Below are 17,688 nucleotides of genomic sequence, written 5' to 3'. Positions count from 1 at the left end.
GAAATTTTCAGGGATTTTCCACCACCAGAACCTTGGGCATAGCTGTTATAGGGAATTTTTCCAGCACCAAAATCAGGGGCACAGCAATTTGGGGGGATTTTTCCAGCACCAGAACCCTGGGCACAGAAATTTTAGGGATTTTTCCACCATCTGAACCTTGGGCACTGCAATTTTGGAGAATTTTTCCACTGCCACAACCTTGGGCACAAAATTTTTTTTGGGAATTTTTCCACCATCTGAACCTTGGGCACAGAAATTTTCAGGGATTTTTCCACCATCTGAACCTTCGGCACAGAAATTTTCAGGGATTTTTCCAGCACCAGAACCCCGGGCACAGAAATTTTAGGGATTTTCCCACCATCTGAACCTTGAGTACAGCAAATTTTGGGGAACTTTTTCCTGCACCAGAACCTTGGGCACAGCAATTTTTTGGGGGGAGGGATTTTTCCAGCACCAAATTCTCAGGCACAAAAATTTTCAGGGATTTTTCCACCATCTGAACCACGGGCACAGAAATTTTTGGGGGGAATTTTTCCACACCCAAAAAACGTGGATGCTGCAGACGGGTGAATCCACGGGGCTGAGGTGCACGGGAATTAAGGATTTAGCTGGGAGTTAGCTCGGCATTGTCAGGGAATTAAAGGTTTACCTGAGCGTTGCAGACGGGAGGCTTAAAGATTTTACAAACACACGAGATTTACAGCTCTCCCAAATTTCAACACCTCGGGTTTACCCCGCCAGGGAGGATTTTGACCGGGTCTGGATGGTTTTCCTGATGAAATCTGGTGGGAATTGGGGCTCAGGCTTAACCCGTGGCCACGTGGCACCTGAAACCCCAAATCCTGAAAGCCCAAACCCCTGAACCTGTCTGGGTTCTTGCAGAGACGGAGCCAAGTGGGATCAGACCTTAAAGCTGCACGAGGTAAAGTCGTTGCCTCAGAGTTCGGCATTAAAATCTCTTTTCTCTCCTCAAAAAACTCGGTGGAATCCCAGATTTTTGGGAGTTGGAACATCCCTTCCACTGGAGAAGGAATCTTTGCATGAAAATCTCTTTTTGGTCAGTGATATCCTAAATTTTTTGGAGGTGGAGCATCCCTTCCACTAGAGGAGGAATCTTTGCATGAAAATCTCTTTTTTGCCAATGATATCTCAGATTTTTGGGAGGTGGAGCATCCCTTCCACTGGAGAAGGAATCTTTGCATTAAAATCTCTTTTTTGTCAGTGATATTCCAGATTTTTGGGAGTTGGAGCATCCCCTCCACCGGAGAAGGAATCTTTGCATTAAAATCTCTTTTTTGTCAATGATATCCCAGATTTTCGGGAGTTGGAACATCCCTTCCACTGGAGAAGGAATCTTTGCACGAAAATCTCTTTTTTGTCAGTGATATCCCAAATTTTTGGGAGTTGGAGCATCCCCTCCACCCTCAGCAACGGCCGGACCTTAAATCACGCAACCAAAGCGAGCCCCCACGAGCAGCAGCAAACCCTCCCCATCCACCCACCCCTCCCCAACCATTCCCAACCCTAAATCCCGGCGGGATGAGAGGGAAAAACCCATCCCAAGCACCCCTTCCAGAGGCAGGGGCTGGCAGCTATCGGCTGCCCATCGGGAATTGCATGCGTGGAGCAAGGCGGGAGCTGTGCAATTCCCAGCCCGGGGCGAGCGGGCTCACCCACACTCTGGGAACGGGAGCTGCAGGCTGGGCCCCGATGGCAGCAGGATAAAGCTGCCCTTACGTAAGGCCTGGGGTTGCGTGGAGGATCCGTGGCGGGAGCAGACTTGCTCTGGGCTCAGCCACGATGGATCCGGGCTGGAATATCCCAGGATGTGCAGTGCACGGGTCAAACCCTCTGCCCGTTGCTCTGCTCTCCAACCCTTCCCAAAAAATTCGGTGTAAAATGTGGTGTTGTTCGTAAAGGTGCTGGTGATTATTAATAATCGCTTGGCTCCGTGCTGCTCCAGTTTTCCCGAGCTCCCTGGCACTGTTCCGCCAGGGCCGGTGATTTAGTGCAACTTAATTATTCCGGGCGTTTCATCACCTCTTGTTTTTGATGTCTGTGTCTCTGTCAGGGCCTCACCTTCGTGACTAAGAGAGCCAGGGAAACAAAGTGCTGGAAAAGGGAGTGAAAAAAAGGGGAAAAACCCTGAGCTGGAGGGTGCTTGGAGGCCAGGAGGGCGCAGGGAGGTGTCCCCGTGGGGATGCTCCTGCTGCAGGATGGGATGTGCACGGGGATGCACCCGTGGAGCTCCTCGTGGGGTCTGGGGGGCTCCCACCCAAACCCACCCAAAGATTCCAAGCCTTGGGTGCCATTCCCAGAATTCCCAGTCTGCTCCTTCCCAAATGCAAAGGATGGAGCTGGGCCTTGTCTGCCCCTTAAACACCTCAGCGAGGAGCTCGCAGCTCCCTCGGCCCTGGGAAGTTCTGGACATTTTTTGGCTCCCAAGAACCTTGGATGGATGGATGGATGGATGGATGGATGGATGGATGGAGCTCCCAAGTGGGGGCTGGTGATGAAATTCCTGGGGCTCCAAACCTTCCATCTCCACCATGGAGTCTGGAGGAGACTCGAGCAGAGCTGGGAGCAGCTCCTGGGACCGTGCCTGGAATCCATCCTGTACCCCCCAGGGGACACAGGAAGGACTCAGGGATGCACGCAGGGGAGGAGTTTCTCCAGGAAAGGAGGAATTCCAGCTCCAGGGATGGCAGAGGGGGCATCCTGCAGGAAGGGGGCTGGATGGGGACGAGAGATGCATGGCAGGGCCAGCACTGCCCCAAATCTGCTGGATTTTCCTGAGAAATTAAAACCAGGAGCAGGTGGGATGAGGTGACCACAATGATCCAAGATTTTACACACGATGGGAAGTGGGAAGAGTCTCTTGGAATGGCTAAAGAGCAGCTTTGGGATGCAAAAAAGGGGATGTAGGGCTGGGATGTAGCACTGGGATACACATTTGGGACTGGGATATGGCACTGGGATTTATCACTGGGATAAAACTGGGATGTGGCATTGGGATTTATCACTGGGATTTATCACTAGGATGTGGCACTGGGATTTATTGCTGGGATGTGGCACTGGGATTTAGCACTGGGATACATATTTGGCACTGGGATGTGGCACTGGGATATGGCACTGGAATTTATCACTGGGATATGGCACTGGAATTTGTCACTGGGATGTTTCCTGGGAATTTCCCACTCTGGGACACAGCAGGGAAGCTCAGCAGGTGCCCAACCAGAGCAGAGGATGCTCCTGGATCCATTTGGGATCTGCCAACCCCTCTCTGGCACTGCCAACCTGGCTCAGCATCCCAAGGATTCCACCCAACCCCGGGGAAAACCCAGGCTCCACTCCAGGCTGCTCCAAACTCCGTGAAGCTCGGGGCGGGGTGGGGGGGGGTGGAGAAAGCCAGGAATTTTCACAAAAAGGAGGAGAGAGAGAGAAAAGAGGACGGAAAAGGAGGGGGGGGGGGGGTAAAAAAAAAAAAATCCCAGAGCATTCCCAGTATTTCCCTGTGTGTCTGTGGCCTGGCGCAGCCCTTCTGCTCACTGCTCTGTTTATCCATGACAGACAACTAATTAACATCGGAGCCTCTTGAAAGGTCTTTTCAGAGGTAATGTTCTGACAGAGGATGTCAGTGAGGAGCAGTGATTTGTCTAAGCAGTGATCACATTGTTTCAGACTGAATGAGGTGAATATTAAACTGCTTTAAATGCACTCTTCATAAAGCACTAATTACATACTCCCGGGGGAGTACGGGCAAGGAATACTAAACAGCCGAAAAGTCAACAGAGTGCTTTTTATAGTATGTTGCTGGGTTCTGTGTTTTTCTGTCTTTCTTTCTCTCTCTCTCTCTCTCTCTCTCTCTTACAGTAAAATCACAGCACGCTGAAGAATACACATTTATAGCACAATGCTTCACATCTAATTATATGGCAATCATTAGTTTTAACCTGGGTGTATTATATTTTCTTTGATATATCGTGCCCCCCGGCATCTCTTTGCATAGAACACTTCCAAAGGCATTTTCTCCCCTCCCTGGAAAAAAATGTGCTTTTTTTTTTTCTCCTTTCCAGTGTTAACATTTGCTTATAATTTTTTTTTCTTCCCCCTAAACAAATTTTTTTTTATATATATAAATTGGCAGGAATAAAAAGGGGTAAAAAGAGGGGAGGAGGAGAAATCCGTTTAATCCAAATAAAAACCTGTTCCCTCCCTCCTGGAATCGTGCACTTTGTTATTACCAAGGTAACTCCACTGGGGTTTTAAAGGGGAAAGGAAACACAGAATGGGCCATTAATGAATTCCTGCAGATCCTGCTGCACTCCTGGTCTGGCTCGGCCAGAATTCCTGATGGGGGGAACAACTACTCCATGAATTTTTTTTTTTTTTTTTTTTTTAAATAGCACAAACTTGGGCGGAGGGGGAAGATTGAATTAACCACAAATAAATCCTCCCTGCACCGAAAACCTCGCGATCTTCTCATCCAAGCAGTGGGAAAAGAAAAGAGCAGCGTGTGACAGGCCTGGGTGTCCTCGAGGAACCTGCTGCTTCCTCCTGGGAAGCGAAGGGAAAGCTGGGAAGAGGTGATGGGGACATGGATGAGGGGCACAAGGGCTGTTTGACCATAAACGTCCCCCTAAATGCTCGAGGTGTGGCTCAAAATCGCGAGGTGTGGATGAAATTTGTGAGGAATGGCTCGAAGCACCTAGGATCTGCTCCAAACAGCAACTTTGCTGTGCCAGCACATCCCAGGGGGTCCAAGGGAAAGGAAGAGGGAATTTTCATCAGGAATTTTAGTGCCAGGACAAGGAATAGTGGATTCAAGCTGAAAGAAGGGAAATTTAGCTCAGATATGTGGAAGGAATTCCTCCCTGTGAGGGTGGGGATGGAATTCCCAGAGGAGCTGTGGCTGCCCCTGGATCCCTGAAGTGTCCCAGGCCAGGCTGGAGCACCCTGGGGTGCTGGGAGGTGTCCCTGCCATGGCAGGGGTGGGATGGGATTTAAGGTCCCTTCCAACCCAAACCATTCTGGGATTGAAGGATTCTTGAATGCACAGGGTTGGTTCTATAAATGTGGGGCCCAAAAGCACAGGGTAGGGTTCATAAACAGGAGTTATGGCTCAAATAAATCGAGCTGGATTCAGAGGTCACAGCGCAGAAGCAGAGGTTAGAGAATCACAGAACCATGGAATTGTGCAGCTTGGAAAAACGCTCCAAGGTCACCGAGTCCAACCTGTGCCCGATCCCCACCTTGTCACTGAGTGTCACCCCCAGGGATGGGGATCCAAACCCCCCTGGGCAGTTCCAATCCCTGCCCACCCTTTCCATGGGGAAATTCCTGCTGCTGCCCACCCTGAGCTCCCCTGGCCCAGCCTGAGGCCGTTCCCTCTCCTCCTGTCCCTGTTCCCAGATCCCAAATCCCCCCGGCTGTCCCCTCCTGTCAGGAGTTGTGCAGAGCCACAAGGTCCCTGCTGAGCCTCCTTTTCTCCCCTTCCCAGCTCCCTCAGCCTCTCCAGACCCTTCCCCAGCTCTGTTCCCTTCCCTGGATTCCCTCCAGCCCCTCAGAACTGGACACAGCAGCCCCAGGAACCTCCGGCCATCCCAAAGGTGCAGCTCCTGCCACGGACACTTTGTCACCGGGGTGTCACTCCCTGCCCTGCCCTGGATGTTCTGTCCATGCCCAGAACATCCCTGGGATTTTGGGATCAATCAATTCCTGGGATCAATCCCTCTCCACGCAGCTCCAGGTGCCCACAGATCCGGGCAGGAGCGTCGGGAACGTCTCACAGAGCTGGGCCCTTCCTTCGAGGTGCAAACTTCCTCGGAAAGGAAGAGTCATGCAGCCTTTAGAGTTGTTTTTTTTTTTTTTTTTTTTTTCCCCTTCCTTTAAAGAACATGAAAGAATCTGATAATTACTTCTATCTACCACCCAACTGTACTAATTACCAACCTATTTCTTCACAGTATGACAGACACAGGCTCTCCAAAACACATAGAGATAAATTAGCACTAATTGGTTTTCCTCTGGCTGTTTGAATTAGTATTTAAAGCTCCAATTACAAAGCAGAATAATTACTATTAATGTCCTGTCGCAGTACAAAAGGCAGATATCTCGCGAGCGAGTCCAGGTGTATTATTACACCGATTACAGAATATTTAACCTGGCTCGTTAAGACAAAGACACGGGAAACTTTAAAAAGAGGGGGGAAAAAAAAGGGAAAAGAAAAACTGCAGATGGTGGCAGGTCCCTGCAGGGGATGGATGGGGAGGGGGTGGTCTTTGAAACCTGGGATGAGAGAGGTACGAGAAGGAGAGAGGGAAGAAGAGCAGGAAAGGAAAAGAGGGGGATGAGAAAAGAGCAATTCTTTGGGAAAGCAAAGGAAATTCTGGGGGGATTTTGGCTGAGTCCAGAGCATAAAAGGCAGAGCGTGGTGCTGGAGTGTCCCAGGGGTCATGACCCGACACCTTCCTCCTCCTCCTCTTCCTCCAGGACGTTCCACATCCCTCGGAAGAGGAGCAAGCCCAGCTCCCTGCCCGGGGATGCTCTGGAGTCAGAACCGCCCCAGGGGATGAAGGGGCAGGGGCAGAACGGGCACGAGCATTCCTGCAGCTCCTCCATCCTGGTGATCCCAAGGGTCAGGAAGAATCGGGATGGACCATCCCTGTCCCCAGTCCCCTGTCCCCTGTCCCCTGGTGATCCCAAGGGTCAGGAAGAATCGGGATGGACCATCCCTGTCCTCAGCAGCTCCACACTCTCCCTGCACTGCCGCGATCCCACCCCAAATCCTGTAGACCTGGGCTGTGCATCCAGCTGGGATCACAGCCCCATCCCCGACCTTCCTAGAGATGAGGGGAGGGTCTGGCTGTGCCGTGGCACCGCGGGGACAGTGTCACCTCAGGGACAGTGCCACACTCTGCCTGGCACGTGGTGACCCCTGGTGCAGGGGGGGGACACGGGGTGACTCCTTCCTCCTCCCACTCCATCCATCCCTGGAAAATCTGAGTTGGGGGATTCCTCTGGGCTGGGTTACAGCACCCACAGCCCCAAGGGAGACCCCAGAACCTGCCCCAAAAGGGGCACTTTGAGGGCAGGGCTTCAGCTCCCACATGGGTCACATCCCACAGCGGCCAGGACAGCGTGGGGACAGGAGGGAAAATCATTTTGGGGAGCAAAAGCTGTGGGAAACCCCAGGGCTGGCAAAGTGGGGGGCTCCACATCCCCCTGCCAGCCACCACCCCGGCCATGCTCCGGGAAATGCTTCTCCCAACTTTGGGATGGCACGGATGGCACGGATGGCAGGGATGGCACGGATGGACAGCCCGGCAGTGCCCTCTGGTGCTCCCCATCCCCTGCCACCACCCTGGCACTGCCCTGGGGGTCCCCACTTCCCCAGGGGGGGACTCCTTGGGGCATCCCCGTGGGGCTGCTCTGGCCAGGGCAGCGCCGGGCAGAGGGCACGGGACTCTGGAATCTTCTCCCAGGAGGATCTGTTGGGCCGGGTGCTGCCCGGGCATGGCATCCCCATCCCGGAGGGGACATCCCGGGAGCCGGGGGGCACATCCCGGGAGCGGGGGGCACATCCCAGGAGTGGGGGGCACATCCCAGGAGTGGGGGGCACATCCTGCCGCGGTCGGGGGGGTGCCGTGGGTGTGTGGGAAAGGAGGGTTGGACGGGGAGGGATTTCTTTTTTCCGAGCGAAGGTGGGTGGCGTGCGGGGATGCCAGCTGGCGATGGGCTCTATTTCTACTGACAAGGCTTTACCCTGTAGGTGTGAGGAATTCCAATTAAATATTCAGCCTATTTGTCTGTGTGTGGGAGAGGGTTTGCTGTGCAGGAGGAAAGCCTCACATTCAGCTCCGGAGCTAACCATTAAGAGAGAAATTAGCTCAGTTCATCAAGGGAAGCCAGCGGAGGGTTTTCCCTCGCTCTCCTACCTTGTTCCATCGCTCTCTTTCAGGAGCAGCGGGGAATGAACCCATCGCGGTCGGCAGGGGAGCGCCGAGCTGGCCGCTGCTCCTGCACCGAGAGCCAGCAGCGTTTCCCAGGCCGGGAAAAATCATTTTTTTCCCCCATTCTTGGGGGATACGATCCCGGCTCAACCCACCCCAGAGGCTGCCGAGGGAGATCGATGTGTCGGGCGAGGGGTCGGAGGCGTTCGGGCACTGAGGATTTAATTGCTCTCGCATTTACCGGCCACCTCCTCCCCGAGTCGTTCACAAGACACTAATTAATCACTGGGAAGCGAAAACTCTCGCTTCCAGATGATCTTTTGAAGGTGGGAATGCTCCCTGAGAGTCGATGCCTTATCGATGAGGGGCCCTTTAGCCGGGGCAGCGGCGAACGGGATCGATGGGGCCGCAACGATCGTCCCTTGCCACCCCCGTGGGTTTGGGGTCGGGTTCAAGGCAGCAGAGAGGCTCCGGAGGGTGGAAAATCCCTCGGGAATACACCCAGACCATCAGCCGGGGGAGAGATTGGGGTGAAAAATGGCATTTTGGTACCAGGATGCTCCTTGACAAGCAGCGGGGCAAGGGCGGGATGCAGCAGGAGTTTGGGGGAGAATTGTGCTTCCAAAAAAAAACCCCACCAAAATTAAAAAAAAAAAAAAAAGCCACCATGGAGCTGATTTCACCATTTTCTGGAGCTTGACGTGTTTTTGCCCTTTTGAAATAACTTTCCATCTCAGAATACCCAAATTTTAAATAGAACCTAAAGTGACGAGAAAAAAAAAAAAAAAAAGAAGATGACTTTTTCATGAAACCACAAACGATATCCTGTTTTCCTCCTCTGTTTTGGGAAAAGAAGTTGTTCCTGATGGGAATGGAGCCGCAATTTCCTTCTCCTGAGGGAAGGCAAATGTCCAGGCTCGCCCAGGTGAGGGGCACAGGTGGGGACTCTGGTCCTGGGACCCCACTCTCCACATTTTAAACAAAAAAAACACCTGAGAGTTGAAGCCAAGCATATTTTGGAGGAAGATGAAGGTGATGGGCTGCTCTGAGAGGGGGATTTGGGACATTTAGGGGTGTCCCAGTGCTGCTCTGTCCCCTTGGCTGATCAAAGCAGACCGTGGTGCTTGGCCCCACTGGGAGGAGGAACTGGTTTTAAAGGGTTTCAAATCCTCACTGGGAATTTCAGGCAGGAAAAATGAATCCTGGGATTGAATCCTGGGATTGATTGGACCAAATGAATCCTTTGGTCCAACTCCAGCCCTGCTGCCTCCGGACCCAGGCTGTGGGGACTGTCCTGAGATCCCTGGGATGGACATCCCACCCCTGGGACACGGTCACTGGGGACTTTCCTGATGCACCTGAGAGTTCCAAAATTCATCGGGAAGGAAAAGCCTTGCCTGGATCCCGTGGGATGCTCCCAGCCACCATGAACTTCCCAACCTCCTCCTCTCCACGGGATGCAGGGATCCCTCCCCAGGCTGATTGAAGGAAGGAGTTTTCCTACCCCTTCCCAAACATGGGATGCAGGAATCAGCTTTTCTACCCTTTTCCTCATGCATGGAAGGCAGAGAGGAGCTTTCCTACCCTTCTCCATTCTCGGGATTCAGGGATGAGCTTCCCTAACCCATTCCCATACTGCAGAATTAAGGAATGAATTTTCCTACCCCTTTCCCATACACAGGATTCAGGGATGATCTTTCCTACCCTCTTCCCCACGCATGGAAGGAAAGGATGAGTTTCCCAAACCCATCCTCATACTGCAGAGTGAAGGAATGAGTTTTTCAACCCCTTCCCACATATGGGATTGGGGATGAATTTCCCTGCCATCCACAGGATTCAAGGATGAGTTTCCCTGCCCCTGCCATACCCAGGATTCAGGGATGAACTTCAATCCACAGAATTCAGGGATGAATTTCCCTGCCATACCCAGGATTCACAGATGAGTTTCCCTGCCATACCCAGGACTCACAAGCCTTATGGAGTTTCTCATCAATCCCAAATCCTGGCACTTTTATGGGTCACAAAACACCATTTTGGGGCCGAGCATCCCACCGAGGAGCAGAACCCCTCAGGGACCAACCCTACACCTTCCCCACCCCACGGGACCACCCTGGCATCACCGCAGCTTTGCCACCGGGACCACCACCTGTACCCACGCACAGAATCCCATCCCTTTCCTCCAAAAAACCCAAACCCGGGGACTCCATAGCAACCCGCAGCTCCCGGGGTCTGACTCCAGCGCTTCGCTCGGCGCTGTCACTTCGTTTTTCAGGCTACCCCCGGGTAGGTGTGAGGAACTCCAATTAAGCATTCCGCTGGCTCCCTGTGTGGGGGGACAGGCTCTGCAGTGGAGGAGGGAAGCCTCGGCGGTGACTAATCGCTCAGACACCGGGTGTCTGTGGCACCAGGGGAGGGCAGGCTGAGGGTTTTCCTTCACCGTGCAGCTGCCTCTGCATTCCCTTTTCGGGAGCGATTGCGGCTCCCCGCCGGGCTCGGGGGCTCCCGGGCGGAAGCTGGAAAGATCCCAAGCATCTTTCCGGCGATGCCGCCGCTGCTGCTGCGGATCTCGCTGCTGCCGCAGCCTTTGCTGCTCTGCCTCGCAAAACCCCCGGGGAACTTTTTTTTTTCTTAAGGAAAAAAAAAACCCCACATTCCTGGGGTTTGGAGGTGCCCCTGCCGCGGAGGGGTGGTTGGTGTTTTGGTGCCCTTTGGATGAGTATCCCCAAATTTGGGCGAGCGCTGTTAAATTTGGATGCTGAGCCCCAAAATGAGCGTCTGGCTCTTGCCCGGGGAGCGGAGCAGAGGATCCCACCCTGGGCCACGGCTCCGGTCCTGACAGGGAGGTGACAAATTTGCCACCGCGAGGTCATCACCATGAGCCCCGTGCAAACATCGCTTCCCACATCCTCCCATCCCTATGGAAAATCCCAGCTGGATGAGGGTGATGCACAGCGCACCCAAGCATCCCAAAACTGCCCCTACCCCTTTCTGGAGCCACGACAACTCCGGCATCAACTCCTGGGGGACAGCGATGGGACAGCGATGCTGTCCCGGAGGGTGACACCGAGGGGTGGCGGTCCCAGCCTGGCCACACTGGGGACACCGAGGCTTTTTCCCGACCTTTGTAAGCGGCTGCCCGAGGCAGGGCAGGAGGCGGGAGCGGGCCCGGCCCTGCCGGCGGCTTCGCCCCCGCTCCCCGGGGAGGAGAGGAGGGGGCCCGCGGCCGCCCCCCGCCACCGCCGTGGGCAGCGGCAGGATGTGCTGTCCCTCCCCTGCACTTCCCAGCGAGCACTTTACATAACTTCTGCTGCTTAGTCACAGCTTCGGCTCTTTTTTTTTTTTTCCTTTCCCTTTCCCTTTTTTTTTTTTTTTTTTTTTTTTTTTTTTGGAGCGATTTTCTCAGCCGCATCAGAGCGCGAGTCATTTCGGCAAAGGGAAGTCCCTTCCTTTCTTCCGTTCCCTTGGTAACTGCACAAATTTGCTCTTCAAATGATTCATGACCGGGGTGCTGTAGGAGTTCCCTCCTCCAACACAAATCGCTCCCACACAACCACACATGCCCGATTAATCATTGATCAGTGTCTCTTCCGCAAGGTACGCCCGGCTCCAGCGCTCTCCTCCGGCCACCGGGATGCTCCTGAGCTCCCTGGATGCTCAAAAGTGTCCCCAAATATGGGCCACGGGCAAGAGTTTGTGAGAAATCCCATCCCCGGACAGGTTTTATGGGCTGTAAATGAAATATTCCCATGGTGGCGGGAGCCAGCGATGGGATCGGAGCTCGGCGCTGCTGCTGGTGATGGATAAACCTTCCCTGAACTCCCAATTGCCTCAGCACAACTTTATTCAGGAGCTGATGTTTGTTTCCAACCCAAACTTCCTCAGATTAAACAGAGGGAAAACTGAAAAGCCAGAGGGTCACACCCCCCCACGGTGACCATGTTGGAGGAACAGAGCCCAACAGCAGAAAGAAAAGCCATGGAAGAGCCAAGAAAGAGCTGGAAAAGTCCTTTTTGGACCCCTGCTGAGAGAAATGCCACAAGGCCGAGCATCATCCCAGGGCCACGATGCTCCTCACACATGGGAGCAACTTGGGATGGAAGTGGAAGCTTGACTGCAAGGAATACCTCGGCTGGAAAATAAAATTAATCGGCAAAAATCTCTCCCTGCTGGTTTTCTTTTTTTTTTTTTCTTTTTTTTTTTTTTGGTAGGTTTTATCTGATTTATTCTCTCCTCGTTAAGAGGAGCTAATTAACAAACCATCGTTTAAATAAACAGCAGCCTGAGTGTTTGTAACCTCGGCTTTATTGAATTGTGACAAATTAGTAGCCTCTGCATGTTAAATGAAACAGAAGCATCGAGGGAAAAAAAAAAACCAACTTGAATTCCCATCTGGATAATGATCCTTGCTGTGGACACGGAGCAGAGGGAACAACTCCTGGCCAGTGTGACACGCACGTGGAAAAATCCCAAATAACCCCAAAACCCGGCGGGTTTCTGGGTGCTGGACTCTTGGGCGCTGTGGCTTCTCCCAGAATTCATCCCTAGGGAACGGCAGGGTCGGGATCAGCCGCGGGACAAGGCTGGGGTGTGGATAAATCCGAGCAGCTCTGGGAGCTGTCGTGACCACCCCGCTCCTCACAGACCCGTGACAATAATCCTGGGACACACCTCCGTGTGTGCCGGCGCTCCTGGGAGGAGGGAGCAGCATTCCCGAGGGATGGGCCAGGGAGCCAAGCCAGGCCAGCAGAAGGGAGATTTTGGGAGTTTTCCCCCTTTTTGCTACACCCCAAAAGGTGCAACCAACACTCTCCGTCCTCCCTGTCCCTGCTGCATCCCGGCTGTGGGATGGACATTCCCGAAAAATTCGGCAGAGCCATTGCTGGTGCTGCGGGTGCTTCCAGCTGCTGGGAATTGCTCAGTGATTGTTCTCTCCAGGGGCATTGGGAGTGCAATTACCTGGCAGCATTCATTAATTAATCACTCCAGGTGAGCACAAAGCCGAGCAGGGAGAGCACCAGCAGCTCCCGCGGGGTGGGAATGCCGGGATTTGCAGGGATGCAGCAACGGGATCAACCCCTGGCATCCCAGGACACAACTTCCCCCTGGACAGAGCAGCCCAGGACTGATGGAATCCTGGAATCATAGAATTGTTTGGGGTGGAAAAGCTCTCCGAGGTTATTGAGTCCAACCATTCCTCCAGCACTGCCAGGGCCAGCACCAAACCATGTCCCCAAGTGCCACATGCACAGGGCTTTAAAATCCCTGCTGGAAAAGCGACCCCACCGCTGCCCAGGACTGGAGAACCTTTGCAGGGAAGAAATCTTCCCAATATCCAACCTAAACCAATCCTGGCACAACTTTTGTCCTGTCATTTGATATCTGGGAGAAGAAACTGGGCCCTGTTAGTCCCCGGCCTCCTCCCAGGCACAGAATCTCCTTTCAGACATTTATCAGGGTGAGAAATTCATGGAATCAAGAGTGGTTTGGGTGGGAAGGGACCCAAAATCTCATCCAGTTCCATGGGTAGGGACATCTTCCACTGTCCCAGATTGCTCCAAGCCCTGTCCAGCCTGGCCTCGGACACTTGCAGGGATCCAGGAGCAGCCACAACTTCTCTGGGAATTCCATCCCAGCCCCTCACCATCCTCACAGGGAAGAATTCGTTCCATAGGAGCTTGGAGTGCAAAGAAAACTTCCCCCTGAGCTGCAACCTCTTTACTTATTTTGGGTTTGTTTTTCATTTTTCCTTTTTCTTTTTCTTTCTTTCTTTTTTTTTTTTTTAATTTCTTTTATTAATAAAGGCTTCATTAACAAGCAGCGACAGAAACTCACACCAGGGAACTGAGTATTCCGAGGAGCCAAGTCATCAATTAAACCAACATTTCCCTCTGTTCTTTCCCTTTCAATCCCTCGGTTCCATCACCAAAAAGCAGAGTTGAGAGGGCTCCAGCGAGGAGGAACAATAGCAGGGCACCAACTCCTACATCTGCCCCTTCTCCCCCCACAGTGAGGTGGGGAATCAGCGATGCCACAATTCCACGGATCCACGGGAATCATGGAGGCAAGGAAAGCTGCCCCAGCACCTCCAGCAGCTCCCAAAATGCGGGACCCCCCTGTCTGCAGGGTACCCAAAAGCTGATTTATTTCCCCCCTAGCACCAATTAATGATTAAAAATCGTTCCTTGACCTTTTTTTCTCCTGCTGGGATGGTGAATGCACCTGGATCAATAAAAAAGTGTCCCCAACTCTTCACCCACCAGCCAAGGAGCAGGAACGGCAGCAGCCAGCAATTACCAGCTGGTATCTCTGATTTTTGATGAATCCAAGCGTTCTGGATAAGCTGGAGCCTCGTTCCACGTGCTGCAGAGGAAAAGTTTCCTGCAGAGCACGCACGTCCCTTTGGGATGGGGACAGGGACAAGGCACGGGCCGAGCAGCCTGTCCCCAGCAGCTCCACTTCCACCCCTCCCTTGTACGAAAACCCCATAATTTTTGAGGTTAATAAAGCCCTTGTTTGCTTAAGACAGCACCTGTTTCTATGGTGACACTCGCAACCCGGAGCCTGTTTATCAACGGCGACGCCGCCGCGAGCGGTGACAAACGCGGGCCACCGGTGAGGAAGACACGGTGGGCAAGGCCAGCACCTCTGGGGACAGCGGTGCCACCATCCCTTGGCCGACATCCACCCCAGTGGGGTCCCCACTCCGCCCTGCAGAGCCACGGGAGGGGTTGGAGCTGCACCCGCAGCGTGGGAAAGGCGGGATGGGCGATGCTCCAAAATCCTTGGATGCTCTTCCCAAATCCCAGCCCGGGGCTGCCGGGGGATGCTCGGTGCCTCAGTTTCCCCAGCGCCCTGCCCTGGGAAGGGGTTGGTGGCTGATCCGCCACCGGTGGCAGCAGAGCCCGGCGGGTCCCGCTCGGTTCCAGCCTGGCGCAGGATTTCTCCCGGCTGGCAGAACCCGTTTCCATAACGACTTTCTGTTACAAACATATTTTGATAAAAATAAAGTTAAAGCGGCGAAGGCTTTAGTGGAGTACAAATTCGCTGCTCTCGCCCTCCCCCTTCCTCCTCCCCGAGGAGGGGGAATAAAGACGGAAAGCTTTCCATTTGAAGGGCAGTATTTTCTCCCTTCTTTTTCTTTCCCCACTGAATACAAAATGGAAAACCTTGTTTACCGGGGATTCGCTGTAAACCGGTTCCGACTCTGCCTGGTTACCTGATGCTCTACAGTATGTACAGGATAATGTGATAAATTCATTTCCAATTCACTGCATTATCCTTTGAATATTTTAATGACTCATTGAATGGAGTAAAAAAAAAAAAAAAAAAAAAAAAAGAGAGAGAGAAAAAAAAAGCTATTTCAAATGAACAATTATGCTGCATTAGAGTAAAGGCTGATTATATTTAAACACTGCTTCCATGGATAACGGGACATATCGACCTCCGCCTATAAGAGCTAATTTGGCTCTTATCTCTAAATAATTTTACACTGCAAATTACCATGAAAACCTAAAGGGCTTTAAAAACATTCATCAAAAGATATTATTCCACTTTGTAGCAACATTTTTATTTAAATTATTTTGAATAGGAGTGAAAGCATCTCTCGTGTTTGACAATCGGAGCGGCGACGGAGCAGCGGCTGATAAGGAACGGCGAGCGGCGCCCAGGGGATGGGATGTTCCATCCTGAAAACCCACCTGGGAGAGCAAATCCCGAGCCAAACCCCAGAGCTGGTGGCGTGCCAAAGTACTGCAGCACCCAGGAGTGGCATTTTGTGCTGCTGGAGCCGCTTCCCTCCAAACTGGGGGATGGCAAAGCCTGGGTGGTGCCGGGGGGGTGGCAGGGAGACACGCAAATGATGCCGGGGGGTCTGGGGTGGTACCCAAAAAATGCTGGGGTGACACCCAGGGATGTTGGGGTGGCACACAGGGGTGCTAGGATGATGCTGGGGCCATAAACAGGGATGTTGGGGCGGTACCCAAAAAATGATGGGGTGACCCCAGGGATGTTGAGGTGGTACCCAAAAATGCTGAGGTGATATTTAGGGGTGTTGGGGTGATACCCAGGGATGCTGGAGTGACACCCAGGGATGTTGGGGTGATACCCAGGGATGTTAGAATGATGCTGGGGTGATAAACAGGGATGTTGGGAGTGATACTCAAGGATGCTGGGGTGGTACCTAAGGGATGCTGGGGTGATGCTCAAGTGTTGCTGGGCAACACTGGGGTGATACTGGGGTGGTACTCAAGCACTGCTGGGTGACACTGGGCCATACTGAGGTGACACCAGCTCAGTGCTGGGGTGACACTGGGTGACACTGGGGTGACACCGGGGCACCGGCAGGCGTGGGGGCTCTGCCAGCCCCCCTGGCACGGCTCTGGCCACCCCGTCCCTCCCGGAGAGAGGCACTTGCGAGCCCCTCTCTGCACCAAAGCAACAGAAGGTGTCATGTAAAGCCTACACGGTTATTTTAGAGCCAGTGTGCAAATAAGGCTGTCAGCTGAAGCTCCCCGGAGCCAAGGCTTCCATATCCCCCCGAGGATCTGCATCTCAACGAGACACCATGTGGCTGAGCCCGCCGGCTCCGCACCCACATTTGGGGCTGGGGGATTGGGAAAACTCCACCTGCAGCCCCAGCACGACAAACCGGGATACCCCCAGTGCACCCCCAGACACAGGCACGGAGCTGAGGTGGTTTTTGTCCCCACCGTGTCCTCACGGGGTGGGGATGGGGTTTTTTAGGTGGTTTATTGTGCTTGTGTGGGATTTGGGGGATTTATAAGCGTTTCTGTGTGTGTAGAGGAGAGATACATATACACACACCCACGGGAGATAGAGGGGATATATTTATCCCATCATTATAGGGATCATATCAATGTATAGGTTTTATATAGAGTATTTCATGGAATCAGTGAATATCTCACGTTGGAAGGGACCATCAGGAGCATCGAGGCCAAATCCCTGCTCAGATATGTGTGTTTATATTTATATTTTTTATCTCGTGATAAGAAAGCTTAAGGAATTGTTGGGGCTGGGATCAGATGGGGAAAACCCTTTTCCTTCCCAAAAATCTCCTTTTTCTCCACCCTCTTTCATGGCCTGACACAGAATTTTTGACCTTGGAGATCACAAATGGCATCACCCAAACACCACGGGGGGAAAAATAAAATCCCACCTTCCATTCGTGCTGCAGGTTTGAATCCCACATTTGCCTTCTTTGCTTAAAGGATTTTATACTCCCCGGAAAAAAAAAAAAATTAAAAAAAGGAAAGCCACAATAATTAGCAAGAGGCAACGGCTCCGAAGGATCTGTGTACAGAAGGAAACACAGGAGCTTGGGCTCCTTTGCGTTTGGTAAATATTAAAATTAATGAGAGACTTTCAGGACCCTGTTGTTAGAAATGCAGAAGGGTTTCTGTGAAGGATAAAAACACAAAACAACACGGAAAAAAAAAAAAAAAAAACAACCAACCCAAGCCCTGTACACAAATTCCCGCAATTATTCCCGATGCCTCCTATTTTTCAGCCAATTATGGAATTCATGGAAAGTATTAATATCCCGTTTTAATTTGCTTAATATGCCCATTAACAATAAAAAGTCTAATTAAGGTATCTGTACAAAGAGCCCTCAGCAGTAATTTCAGAGAATAATAGAGGAGAACGACGCGATATTTCTTGTTAAATGCACGCTGCAAATTAATTGATATCTTAATTAGGCTTTAGTACCCAGATTATC

The 17,688-nt window shown here is 52.4% G+C and overlaps 1 protein-coding gene across 2 annotated transcripts in view; it reads right to left on the bottom strand.

Moving 5' to 3' along the window:
- PEBP4 (phosphatidylethanolamine binding protein 4) overlaps positions 1-17,688 on the bottom strand; it is a 75,046-nt gene that overhangs the window by 18,623 nt on the left and 38,735 nt on the right. The gene's annotated exons all lie outside the window — the stretch shown is intronic.

Source organism: Sturnus vulgaris, chromosome 28, assembly GCF_052056855.1.
Source record: "Sturnus vulgaris isolate bStuVul1 chromosome 28, bStuVul1.hap1, whole genome shotgun sequence".
In the NCBI taxonomy this organism is placed as follows: domain Eukaryota; kingdom Metazoa; phylum Chordata; class Aves; order Passeriformes; family Sturnidae; genus Sturnus; species Sturnus vulgaris.
Note: the sequence above shows the minus strand (reverse complement) of the source record. Positions and strands in the feature narration are given on the sequence as shown.